The sequence below is a fragment of the Nansenia antarctica genome (genome assembly GCF_963989245.1).
Source record: "Nansenia antarctica genome assembly, chromosome: 1".
Lineage (NCBI taxonomy): Eukaryota > Metazoa > Chordata > Actinopteri > Argentiniformes > Microstomatidae > Nansenia > Nansenia antarctica.
In genome coordinates this window covers 17078931-17092595 of record NC_137674.1, presented here as the reverse complement: position 1 = coordinate 17092595, position 13665 = coordinate 17078931, and the positions used below count along the sequence as shown (strand labels likewise).

Below are 13665 nucleotides of genomic sequence, written 5' to 3'. Positions count from 1 at the left end.
GGATCCAGGGTTGCAGAGGTGAGAGGGGTCTGGGAGGGCCTGCCATTGCTGTACGCTGTAAAAGGGGCTTGGAGGTCAGGTGACAGAATGGTCATGGAAAGAGACATACTCTTGCCACCCAAAGAACAGGTCTGTGACACGGAGCTCAGGTTTAAACTTGACCTCAGAACTATTTGTGTGTTGTTGTCAGCGGGAGGGGGGCACTCTGAGTCAGGGTCATGTTTTTTTTTTTTTTTTTTCATCAAAGGTTTATTACAAAAAATGCAAGACAAAACATGTCAACTGTTTTCTAATGGCAAACACAATACAAAAAACATACACCTTTATAAGATGTAGGTCCGCTGCATCAAAAAAGGAAACAATGACAGCGAAAAAGAAACTGATATCACTTTCAGAAAAGTAATGAGATTGCTGAAACTCAAAAAAGAGGAGACAGCTGTTTGCCACTTCAGAAAGGCCAGAACCACAACAGAAGATGAAAACGTAAATCAAGTGAACTCGATTCAAGTCAAGTTTGAGGAGAGCTAGGGATCTAGACCTTCAATCAAACAAACAAGAACTAACATAAATAAAAGGGAAAGTACCAAGCTTTCTTTTTCTCTTTTTTCTCTCTCGAATATTGTGGGTGCAATACACTGGGTCTGTGCTTGATACATGCAACTACACACACTTCTCCTAGGTGTAATTTTTATGCACTTAGAGGTATAAATAGGTTAGAAGTCACAATTCAATTCCAATTCAAACAGTAAATGGTATTCACAAGGTCAAGTGTTGATCATCGTACAGAAAGTACCCTTGTTGTGCTTAAGCAAATACAGACATCAAACTGCTACCTCTCAACAAATAACTGAACCGTTTATCTGTAAAATAAACAGAATGTGTTACAGAATGTATGAATACAGGCAATATTTGAAAGCTATGGTGACATTGCAATTGAGGGCATTTGATCATATTTGTGTGAATGGTGGTGGGTTATGTGAAGGGTACATCTGAAAAGGTGGAACTTTGGGGGCAAATGGGGAAGGCTTTGCCACCTCAAGTGTTTTCAACCATGGCCATTATTTTTTATTTATTTTTTATTGAGTTTCACAGAGACATGTACACAACAGGACATAACAACAACAACTAGTATCCGTGGGGGAGGTTATTGTCCCATTAATAGTAGAAAACTAGTTTTGCACTTTTATGCAGTACATTGTCCATAAACAACAGAAAATGTTCTTTCTCTTTTTTTTTTTTTTTTTTTTTACAAACTAACAAACAAAAAACAAACAAAAACAAAACAAAAACAAAAAAACAGGGGGGGAGGAGGCCATGTCACATATCAGACATAAACAGAAAAGAAAATGACACAACAAATGCCATAATATATGGGGGGATCACCCCCATCGGAGACAGCATCCATGTCTTACAGTCCTAAACACAGCGGCAGCACAACACCAGCACAGTAAATAATATTGTGACCCATATGATATATTAGCTTAATATTTAAAACGACCCTGCAATCCTTTTATATTATACTCCAGGGTTCGGCACTGATGGAGCCTGGCTGCATATTTACCCTGTTTTTACTTGGCAAACCATGCTGTGTTTCCTCATTGGAATAATACCAAGCCCGGAGGTCATGACAGACCATTGCAATAATGCCAGTCATCATCAAATCCCATAATTTCAAAGCTCCATATCATCTAGTGATTGATGCCTTCCTGGCAGTTTCAATAATCGTGGTTGGTGCCTGCTTTATGAAATATGATTTTGACATGACTTTGTACCATTTCTCTGTGTCTGCTCCAGGATCTGGAAGCTGATAGAACATGGAGCGGTTGGTTCTGTGTGTGCTGCTGTGTGCGGTACTGGTGAGAGGCTACAACTGCCCAGGCCGCTGCATCTGCCAGCACCTCTCCCCTACTCTGACTGTGCTCTGCACCAAGACCGGCCTGCTGTTCGTGCCCCCCACAATCGACCGTAAGACCGTGGAGCTGCGCCTCACCGACAACTTCATCACTGTCATCCGTAGAAAAGATTTCTTCAACATGACCAGCCTGGTCCACCTTACCCTGTCCCGCAACACCATCAGCCAGATCACACCCCACGCCTTCTTGGGCCTGCGTTCGCTCAGAGCACTCCACATGGACGGAAACCGACTGAGTGTCATCAAGAGTGACCACTTCAAAAGTTTGATCAACCTGCGCCACCTCATCCTGGGCAACAACCAGATCCACCATGTGGCCCCCACCTCCTTCCATGAGTTTGTGTTGACCATTGAGGACCTGGATCTGTCCAACAACAACCTGAGGACCCTGCCGTGGGAGGAAATAGGCAGGATGACCAACATCAACACACTTACACTGGACCACAACCTGATTGACCACATCGGGGCAGGGACCTTCACGCTGCTCACCAAGCTGGTGCGTCTGGACATGACGTCCAACCGCCTGCAGAAGCTGCCCCCGGACAGCTTGTTCCAGCACGCCAAGGTGCTCTCCGGTGACACGGGCTCCAACCCCTCCTCCCTGGCGGTGAGCTTCGGGGGAAACCCACTCCACTGCAACTGCGAGCTTCTGTGGCTCCGTAGACTGACCCGGGAGGATGACCTGGAGACCTGCGCCTCCCCGGACCACCTGATGGACAAGTACTTCTGGTCCATTCAGGAGGAGGAGTTCATCTGTGACCCCCCACTGATCACCAAGCACGTGGTCACCAAGCCCTACGTTATGGAGGGCCAGGGGGTCACCCTCAAGTGGCCATGGGAGACCCGGACCCGGCCATCCACTGGCGCTTCCCGGATGGCAAGCTGGTGCACAACAACTCCCGCACCATCCTGTATGACGATGGCACCCTGGATATCCTCATCACCACGCTGAAGGGCAGTGGGGCGTTCAACTGTGTGGCCTCCAACGCCGCAGGCATTGCCACAGCCGCTGTGGAAATCAACATGATCCCTCTGCCGCTGTTCGTTAACAACACAGGGCACATGAGAGAGGCGGACCCGGGGCTCTCTGACATCACTACATCGTCCAAGTCTGGGAACGACAGCAAGGGGCATGACAAGCTGTTGGGGTCTTGATCTTTAAATTGGATTAATGTCTCTGCTCCCTCATTAACGAACATTAGTGCTTAGTTTAGTCCCGAGGACCTTCCCTTGTGTAACAAAAGGTGGCGTTGTTCTGCAGTGAATTCACCAACTGATTAGCCGCAGCCATTCGGGCTGAGACCCCTCTATGCCACGTATGTTTACAAAGTGGGAGCTCTAACTAATAAAGCACATCACACTCACACTTAAAAGATCTTGCAAGTCCCATCAGATAATGCCAATGTTGTTTTATTTTAGATGACTGTCCCAGGATTAACTCAATAAAATGCTATAATCTACTGGAATTGGCCTCTTGGAGTCTTGAGACAATTGTAGCCAATTGAATGCTGAACAGGTGGGCACTGGGACTAACTCTCTTCAGCATAGGCCTATACTGACTACATATTAGGCTACAGTAATTTTGCCTGTCAAATACCTGTACTGTTGCTGTTCAGACTTCTGCTATTCAAAATAAATAACTGTCCATTTGTAGAATGTGCCGACAGCTCTGATTAGACTCAGGTAAAGTCGATTTAAATCAATTCAGGTTGATATGATCAAAAGACACCCAGACACTGTCAAACTGGTTGAGGGACATCATAATCCCTTTCACAACAGGTGGAACTATTGACATTGTGTAATAAACTCATTGAGTAGATTATAATGATTTAAATGATCATTTACTAATGACAGCAAAAGAGGGAGAGAGGAGGATAGAGAGGGAGAGAAGGAGAGAGAGCAGGATGGTGTCGGCACACCAGAGAGAGAGCAAGAACCAGGTGAGAAAGTGGACAGGTAGTCAAGACCACATAAGTAGCCTTGTGAACCGATGGTTCTCGAGCCTAATGACCCATAGGGCAGGATTCTCCTGTTTCTGTAGCGTGAGGCGGCTTGATGTACAAGTACACCCCCTGGACATGACGCTGGTATGTCGCAGGGTCTTACCCCCAATCCAACCCTTAATGCTGAGTTATCATCACCGAGGGCGGGGGTTCCATGCCACAGTCCATGCCACCCCCCCATGGCAGCAAACCTAGGGGAAACACTGAGAGCAGATAGCTGAACTGTTCAGTGTCAATCCTGTAGAGATGGAGATGGAGGTTAAATCTCCAGAATAATGTCCAGCTACTATCGCAACAACATTCACAACATTCACAACATTTCTGGAGCCTGGTAGACCCAGACAACTATAAGAATATTCACCAAGCAGCCCTGAAAGTATTTGCTTTATTTGTCTACATACCTTTGCGAATCAGCTTTTTCTGATATGAATGTAATGAAATCTACATTCAGAACAAGACTGACAGATGAGCATTTAAATGACTCTATAAGAGTGAACCTAAGTGGATACACTCCAGCATACATAACTGTAGTAGACTCCATGCAGTGACAGTCATCTCACTAAGTGTAGTGTAGGAATGAGTCAACACACTTACTACACACATGCACAATGTTTTTTTAAACAGACAAAAAGACAAAAGAATACGTTATGTGAATGAATGTAAGTAATAAGATATGAGTAGCTCTCGGCCACTTACATTTTTTCAAAGTAGCTCTCAGATTAAAAAAGGTTGGAGACCCCTGCTTTATGCTGATACATGCCTGCCATCTAGTGGACATTTAAGGGTACGACCAGGTAGGGGGATATTGCTTGTAACACAATCCTCATTCCTTCTCTCTCTCTAACCTAATCCCCATAGTAACCTTCATAATTCAGTTCTAGATATGTATTTTCTTTATGTGGCTAACACAACTCCAATTAAACTGCTTCATAAAGTTAAAGTTAATAAATGTATAGTAATAATCACTTTAATAGTAATTACTTTGTTGTTTACTATCAGGGAGGGAGGGAGAATGGATGACCATCTTTCTTCAGTAGGCCTACCATTTATAGCTCATGTATATTTCTAATGATTCATTATATATCTTGTACATGATTCTTGTTATGATTCTTGTATATGATTCTTGTATATGATTCTTGTTATGATTACATTTCTATTGGGATATTGCCTCAGGCATAGCTGTAAACATGCTTAGCTACTATATTTGTTGCTGTAATCGCAGTTGCTTCTAGCTATGATATTTTTAAGACCACTGATCTAGTTACACAATCTTCAGCATAACAAGTTCATAACATGAAAAATGCACAAGCAAAAGGAATTGAATCCAAATAATGTTTTATTCACGGTGGACAGCAGCTCCGGCCAAGGCTGTTTGCAGTTGTGTGCGTCCTCTGGAGGAGTCGTCACAGCCGCCACTGTGCCGGGCGCTAGAGACAGGAGAGAGAGTTCATATAAGCTTCACCAGGCCTATAGCTACAGAATAGAATACTTTATTAGTTTAGTTAGTATGTCCTTGGTCTATGTGTTCTATGTGTTGACTTACCTCTGTGGGTCCATCGTTGTGAAGATGGTTACAGGGTCTCGTTGGACGGAGGCCGTCTGCCTGGATAGCAGCTCAGCAGCCCAAGGCTCTTCACAGATGTGCGCATCCTCTGGAGGAGGGAACGCTTCTGTTTCTTTGAAGCTCCGCTCTCCTCACAAGGCGTTGTCTCAGCTGTCACTGGGCTGGCCGCTAGAGAGAGGAGAGAGAGTTCATATGAGCTTCACCAGGCCTATAGCTACAGAATAGAATACTTCATTAATTTGGTTAGTATGTCCTTGGTCTATGTGTTCTACATGTTGACTTACCTCTGCTGTGTCCATCGTCATGGGCAACTTCGATGCCCTCCTGTCCTGGGGCTGGAAGCTGGACACCTACCTTTATATCCTTCTGTTCTGGAGCTGGAGGCTGGAGACCAACCTTTATGTCCTCCGGTCCTGGGGGTGGAGGCTGGAGGCTGGACCTCTTGCACTATATCAGTTGTTACAGAAGAAGAATCAATGACAGAACATATCTCTTAAAATCCCATTATTCCTACAACAACAATGCATAGCTTGTCTGCTGTCTTATGATAAACTGGTAAGACTTTACCTTTACATTACATTTCCTTAATGTGAAATTATGTGGAATGTGGCTCTCTTATAAATTCACTGTATATTTCTGTTTTACCTTGACCTTGCGCTTCATCATTGAAAGGAATTTGCTGAATTTCCCTTTCTTCTTCTTCCCACTAGCATCCCTCTGAGTCTGTGTGACCGAGGCTGTGGAGGTGTCGGATCCCATTGATAGGGCCATCACCTGGTTGACCTGGTTGACCAGGGCCCTGGAGAACAGATCCACTGTGTCGTTGTAGATCTCTGAAGAGCTGGTGGACAGCAGGCTCTTGTGGCTGGAGTCTCTGGTCGGGGCGTTGCTGTTGGAAGCTTCCACCTCCATGCTCCATGATGAGGGAGGGACGATCAGTTGAAGAAGCAAACGCTTCACCGACTCCTCCACAAAGGCGGAGACCACCTCACTGCACACCATCGCACGCTTCTCTGCCGGTGGCCGTTTGTACAGAACACTGTCCGACACACTGGTCCCAACGGCCACAGGCAGACTGCTGTGGAGTGACATCAGCTCCTGGAGTCTGTCCACAAGGGCGATGGTCAGGGTGCGGATCCCCCCCTGGGACAGCAGCTCCTCCCGTCTGGTGAGGTCAGCTCCGAGAGAGGTGACCTCTTCAAGAACCATTGGGTCCATGTGGTCCATCAGGACTTGCACCACGTCGGCCATCCGCTGTTTGGAGTCACCGACGGAATCCTCCGGCACAGACTCGTCAGAGCTGCTTCTGACGACGGGGAAACTGCTTTCTGCTGGAAGCTCTGTGGGAGGCTGACATGTGAGACTACCCTCACTACACACCCTCTCTACATTCTCCAGCAGAGATCCTACAGCACTGTGCCATTGCTGTAGCTCCACTGAGGTCTCCATTTCCCCTGACTGTGCCTCCATGTCACCCTGAATGGCGACCAGGATCTGGCTAATGCTGTCTCTAGCCTCAGCCATCGATGCACTCTGCTCAGAGGCATGCATCTCACGCCGAGTGAAGAACTCCTTCAGCTTCCTCTTCAGATCTCTGCAGATGGTCTGTGCTGTAGACCACAGTCTCAGCTCCGACACACCATCACCAGCACTAAGGCCACCAGCCTCAGACACCTCAGAGGCCTCAGTGTGTGTGGGCAGCACACCGGGACCAGCTGAGGACTCCTCGTCCTGGAACAGGCTCTTCACACTGTTCACAACCATGCAGACGAGGTCTAATGCTGACGAGTCAGCACTGGCAGGTGACAGAGAGGAGGAGGTAGTTGACCCAGAGTGGTGGGAAGAACTGAGGGAGCATCTCTCTGATCTCATGAGAACATCCCTCACTTTCTCAGTGGCTTGACTCTGAAAGTCCTCCTTGGACAGTTCGCTCACGACTGCCTTCGGAGACACGCACAAACTCTCTGATGAGGAGGAGGAGGAGGAGGAGGAGTACTCCCATAACCATGTTAACACGTCCTCCACAAACTCGCAGGCAGCGAGGGATTCATCAGACGCCGTTGGTCCAGCGGAGGCTGTCCTCTCGTCTTCTGTCTTATAAAAGACGAGAATCTCGCTCAGAACCTCTTTGGTGGTGCGGTCGAGTTCGAGCTGGCTCACCGGAGGGCTCTGGAGAGCCAGCATCGGTCGAGAGCATTCACTCTGACTTCTACGCAGCTCTACTCCAACCAGTGAGTTGGATGGAAACATAGGCTCACTGCGAGAAGACTCCGCTTTTACCAGAGTAGATCCATGGATGAATCTATCCTGGTCTGAGGGCAGTTTACTCTTCTGGCTTGTGCCTTTAAAAGACACCAGCCGCGCGTAAAACGCTCTCAGCCTTCTCTGAAGCCTCTGAACTAGGGTCAGGGCAACAGGCAGAGACTCCTCCTTTGAAGCACCAGACCCAGCTGAGTGAGTGATAGACCTTATGTCTGCCACAAACTCATCAACAATATCTGAGGCCTCCTCCATGTTTATATCTATAGATATAAGATAAGCTAAGATAAGATAGCTATAAGATAAGCAATTCCGGCTCAGAATTGCACTCACGGCCTTGGTGGCTTCAGAGTGACACAGACTCCTGAGGTGTCCCACACTGCCAGAGGAGGACACGCGTCTATGCGGCGCTCCAGCAGAGGATCCGTCCTCATCAGAGACAGAGCTGATCGTGCTGATCTTCTCTGCCAACTGTCTGAGCATGTCAGCTGCCCCCTGATCAGCTGTGCTGCAGGACTCCACCGTCTCAACGATGGCAGTCATGACTTCTGCCGCCACTGGCCCCAGGTCGGTCTTAGAGGTCGTGAACTTGACCTTTGGCACCACTGGTTTGGTGATCCCCAACTCCCGGAGCTTGGTGCACACCACGTGCAACATCCTCCTAGCCGCGGACATGGTGGTGTCCCTGTCGCAGACTATGGGGGTGGACTTATCTGACCTTGATAAGGAGATTATCAAGGAGACGTCAGAGTTCACCTGCTTCAGGACGTCTCTCACCACAGGTCTGGTCAGATCAAATGAGCCAGAGGAGACGGAGCCCAGTGATTGGAGGATGGTGTCCTCTGTGATCCCAAAGTGGACCTGGAGTGGATCATCCAGGGGGGGGGATCCTCCGGACACACACTGCCGCAAAGTCTGGGAACTTCAAAATAAAGACAAATATGACATTCAATTCAATCGAATGCAACTTTATCAATCCCTGGGGGATAAAAGCATAAGAGTTATCACATTGGTGGCTCACATCAGACTCTGATGTAGTGGAGAGGGATTTGACTTTTTACAGTACGTTGTTACTCATTCTGATTATTGTTGGTATTTTGTCTATGGCCAAAACATTTCATCACCAAAAAAATCATTGTATTATCAGCATTGACAAAGTCCAACACTTAAACTGTGCAACAAACATTTGGTTCTAAAACAAAACAAAGTAAAAAAAAAAAAGTGTGGGTTTACCCCCTGATTTAAGTTATTTGTGATGTTATGATCATTGTAGTCATAGAGGCGTGGCTGTGATTATAGCATACCTCGCAGAGGAAGACCTTGATGTGCTGGTCTCCCACTCAGTGTCTGAGTGGCAGGGGGACTGGGCCTCTCCTTCCTCCAGTGAGGTGGTGGAGGAGAGCCCTGACCCACTCTGAGAGACTGCAGCCTCCCTGGCCTTACTCAGCTCTATGACCCGCTGAAGAGTCGGGAGGAGGACCTCTATGGCCATGTTGGCGATTATTTTCACAATCCTCCGACCCGTGAACTCAAGCTTTGCCTTGGTCATCTGTGTTCATTCAAAAGAGAGTGAAGAATTAGTCGGTGTTCAGCTTAAAGAAGGTAATCATTTCGATTCACTGATTCACAACACAAACAATGACTGGTATGGTATGCCTGCTAACTCTGAAGTCACACACATCAAATACACTTACAGGGTCTCTCATGCCGTCGTGGATCACCGTCCACTGCCTGGTGAAGAAACAAGTCAACATTTTCAGTTGTTTGGTCTTGGCTCACACTTGTTGTACTGTTTATGCGCAGGGTGCAAAATATTGGGTGTGTATAGAAACATAAGGAGCATAGATACAGTAGAGCGCATAATACTTACTCATCACTGAGACCCTTCATGAAGGTCATCAGGATGGGGAAGGAGGCCTGATCAGCTGTGTTGATGTTTAACGCACCAACCACACCTTCCTCCGCCAGCAGCTTCATTACTGCTTCTCTGTCCTCACACTTCGTTCCGGAAGCGGAGGACATCACAGAAGGAGCTAAAAGAACCAAACAGAGAGGATTCTGGGGTTTTATTGCCACCTATGACATAGTCTGTAGTACATTAAGACAATCAATGGTTGTGTTACAATATTCACACTAGCATACCATGATGGAGTCATTTCCCAGCCTTGCATTCATAATGAATGTTAGCATGTGGATATTGGAATGATGTTCAAGTCATTATCATTGTCTGTGATTGGATGTTTAATGGAATGAAAGACATTTTTTCTTCTCATCAAACAAGTCTTCAAATAGTCAACATAGGGACTTTTACAGGGAGAAGTAAACAGAAAACCCTTTCACCTGCATCAGTGTTGGAGCTCTTCTTAAGGCCCTTGGCGCTCTTCCTAGCGCTCTTGGCGCACTTCTTAGTGCTCTTGGAGGCCTTGTTGGCTCTCTTGGCCCTCTTCATGCCACACATCTGCAACACAACAGAGTTCAGATCTCACATTCTGGTCAACTTGTTACGTGAAGTCAAAGTAGCTTCAGACGGGATCACATAAAAACGGATTAAAATGACAATCAGTCAGAAGGCAACAGCAAAAGGCTTGTTCTGTTCATGTTAGGATAAGACCTGGGTGTACAGGCTTGTTCTGTTCATGTTAGGATAAGACCTGGGTGTACAGGCTTGTTCTGTTCATGTTAGGATAAGACCTGGGTGTACAGACTTGTTCTGTTCATGTTAGGATGGGGCCTGGGTGTACAGACTTGTTCTGTTCATGTTAGGATGGGGCCTGGGTGTACAGGCTTGTTCTGTTCATGTTAGGATAAGACCTGGGTATACAGGCTTGTTCTGTTCATGTTAGGATAATTGATTGATTGATTGAAAACTTTATTAGAAGATTTGCAGAAGTAGGTACATGAAAGTACATATTACATACACGGTCAACTAACAGGATAAAAACCCAAGAAAGCCACTGGCTTATTTCAATTGGGGTCCTTGATTCTCAATTCATCGTTAGACAGACAAAAAAACTAGTACTATCTACAAGATAATACAGACAAATAACTATTACTATCTACAAGATAAACATACATCCATCATGGGAAGAACAATACAACAAAACATAAGGTATGTACAGCGGGTAGGACAGGTGGGGACATACACCACAGGTGGGGGACAAAACACAAAGTATGTACAGTGGGTAGTTCGGGTCTTTTAATCTGATTTTTGATTTAGAGGGTCCAGTTACGGATTGCAGCCTCCTGTAAATGTTTTTTGAGAGTGGTTTTGAAGGTGGGCAGTGTTTTGCACTCCTTTAAGATTATAGGAAGGGCGTTCCACATTTTTACTGCATAGTTTGCAAACGAGTTTAACCCCTTGTTTGTGGTGCAACGCGGTTGAACGTGGTTCGTGGAGCTTCCTCTGGTGTTGTATGTGTGGACATTGTTCACTTTTTGGAAGTATGTTGACAGGTACTTGGGTGTCTTTGTGGTGTAGCGTATCTTGAAGACCAGGCCCAGTGCAAGCTGCTGCACTCTGTCAACTACTCGTAGCCAATCAAGGCTCAAAAAATGAGCAGCGGTTAGATGTGTCCTAGGGTTGAGGCCTAGCAGAAGCCTAACCAGTTTATTTTGGGCTGTCTGGAGTCTTGTTTTATGGGCCTTTGTATAAGACCTGGGTGTACAGGCTTGTTCTGTTCACGTTAGGATAAGACCTGGGTGTACAGGCTTGTTCTGTTCATGTTAGGATAAGACCTGGGTGTACAGGCTTGTTCTGTTCATGTTAGGATGGGGCCTGGGTGTACAGCCCTTTGACAGGACACACAGTATAATGGAAATCAGAGATACATCAAACGATCTGACCCAACCCCAGGGGTTAAGTGTTATATGTGCTATAGTATACTACTCTTCTTGACAGTGCTATATAGGCCTATTACACTCAGTATTGCCAGATGGGGCTGGAAGAAAAGCATTTGGGCGGGTTTTAGGCTGGAAATTGACAATCCCATCTGGCATCCCTGATGCCACTTGACCGTGCTAGTTTGCACGTGTCGTCACGGCATAAGGGGAACGCCCACCTGGCGAAACAAATCTTTCTTCCGCTGCCTGCCAGCTATTTTATCAGGTTTTTACCAAGTAATTAGTTGTTTGACAAAATGCTGGATAGTTGCTATGCAATCGGGTGCACTAACCGACGAGGAGACGACCCTGGGTTGTGCTTCTACAGAATTCCCTCAGAAAAAGAAAACCCAGAGAGAAGATTGTGGATTTGTGCTATTAGACGTGTCTCAGTCCCTGTGGAGGGCAAACCATCAAAGTACACACGTCTCTGCAGCTCTGAACATTTCAAAGATAAGCTCAGGTAAACACTGATTATTTTAATTATTTACGTACTTTAGCCACTTTACTCTATTATACTGAGCCAATTACCACTATTGCACTATTGTCATTGTTCATATTGTATTCCACCCCTGTACATTGTACCGCACATTTCAAATCTTTTATCTGGTATTTTTTGTATAGATAGTTATTTTTTAATCTTGTGTCTGTACATATATTGGATTGACTGTACATATAATCCATGTCTGTACGTATATTGGATTGACAATAAAGCTGACTTTGACTTTGACTAGCCTAGTTATTCTATTTGTAGTCATTATCTTTGCATAATCGTTCTGACATGGTTTGTTTTTGTGGACGCTACCAGCTTGGAGTTGGTTATGTAGGTGCTTTAGCTAGCTAGCTAACATTAGCATTATTGACCCATCCAGATAAAAACAGATAAGTGCCGGTACTTTTGTCCGCTTTCATCCTGGCGGCAGTGTGAGGGGAAGGATTCTCCACCAGATATATGTAAACATCACCGACCTGCAGCTCTGGCAGCGACTTCGCTGTTTTTACTGATTGAAATACTGCGGCGGGTCTCTATATGGATCGCAAGTGTCCAAAATGTGTAGTTTGTTGACATATCTTTGTTTTTCTTCTTTTGAGAGGTGATCTAATTAATCGTTGCTTGAAACAGGTGGGAAAATGACAGGTCGCCAGGGCTCTGCGCCAGTCACGTGACTGCAAACTATGAATAGGCGTATTACTCTTGACAGTGCTTTCAAATAGGTATTCTTACCGTTTCTTCTTGCTTTCTTTGAGTCTCAATCTTCTCCTTGTTTTATTATACAACGTGACATATGAGATGTCTGCCAAGTTGTGATTGATGACAAGACGCACCGTGGTTTCATAGTGGAACACTCTAATACGTCATAATACATTGTGCGAGATGTCACATATCAGTGGCGGCCAATCAGATTAGACCATCTACCGCCGAGGATTTTTTATATTTTTTAATGAAAATAAAAAATTATATTTAAAATAAATACTTTATTTATGACTGTCTTGTATCACGTTGGTTATTACATATTAAGGGTTTTAACCATTCCGTTTTTGTTTGTTTTTAAACGATAAAAAATATTTTTTGATTTTGATAGGCAGCAGACAAAGCTGGTCCCGCTGATGCAGGCAAAAAGGAAAGTTCTAGACGAGGTGAAATCATGTCTGTGATCTGAAAAAATCTGTCTGGATGCCAAATGCATTTTGTTGTCACTGTACTTGTACTGCCAATGACAATTAAATGTAATCTGAAATTGACAGCGCTGTAAATAGTGTTATTCTTACACAATACATTGCACCCACTTAATATAATTTAGGCTACTGTTGGTGAGCTTACTAATTGCACATGACATATGGGTCATTTTTTTATATGGTGCCTTTTCCGTCCCCAGTACTAAATAATGTTGTATTTTGTCTAAATTTGGACAAATACTAATTCCATTATTCCAACAATGAATAGGCTTATTACTCTTGACAGTGCTTTCAAATAGGTATTCTTACCGTTTCTTGGTTTCTTTGACTCTTGGTTTCTTTTGACTCTCAATCTTCTCAATCTTCTCAAT

General features: G+C 45.2%; 1 pseudogene across 1 annotated transcript; it reads left to right on the top strand.

Annotated features, from left to right (window-relative positions):
- The first annotated feature begins 1814 nt into the window (after window positions 1–1814).
- On the top strand, window positions 1815–3067 carry LOC308160818 (leucine-rich repeat and fibronectin type III domain-containing protein 1-like; annotated as a pseudogene). The gene has a single exon. The product of its transcript is annotated as a leucine-rich repeat and fibronectin type III domain-containing protein 1-like (transcript).
- Window positions 3068–13665: the final 10598 nt, after the last annotated feature.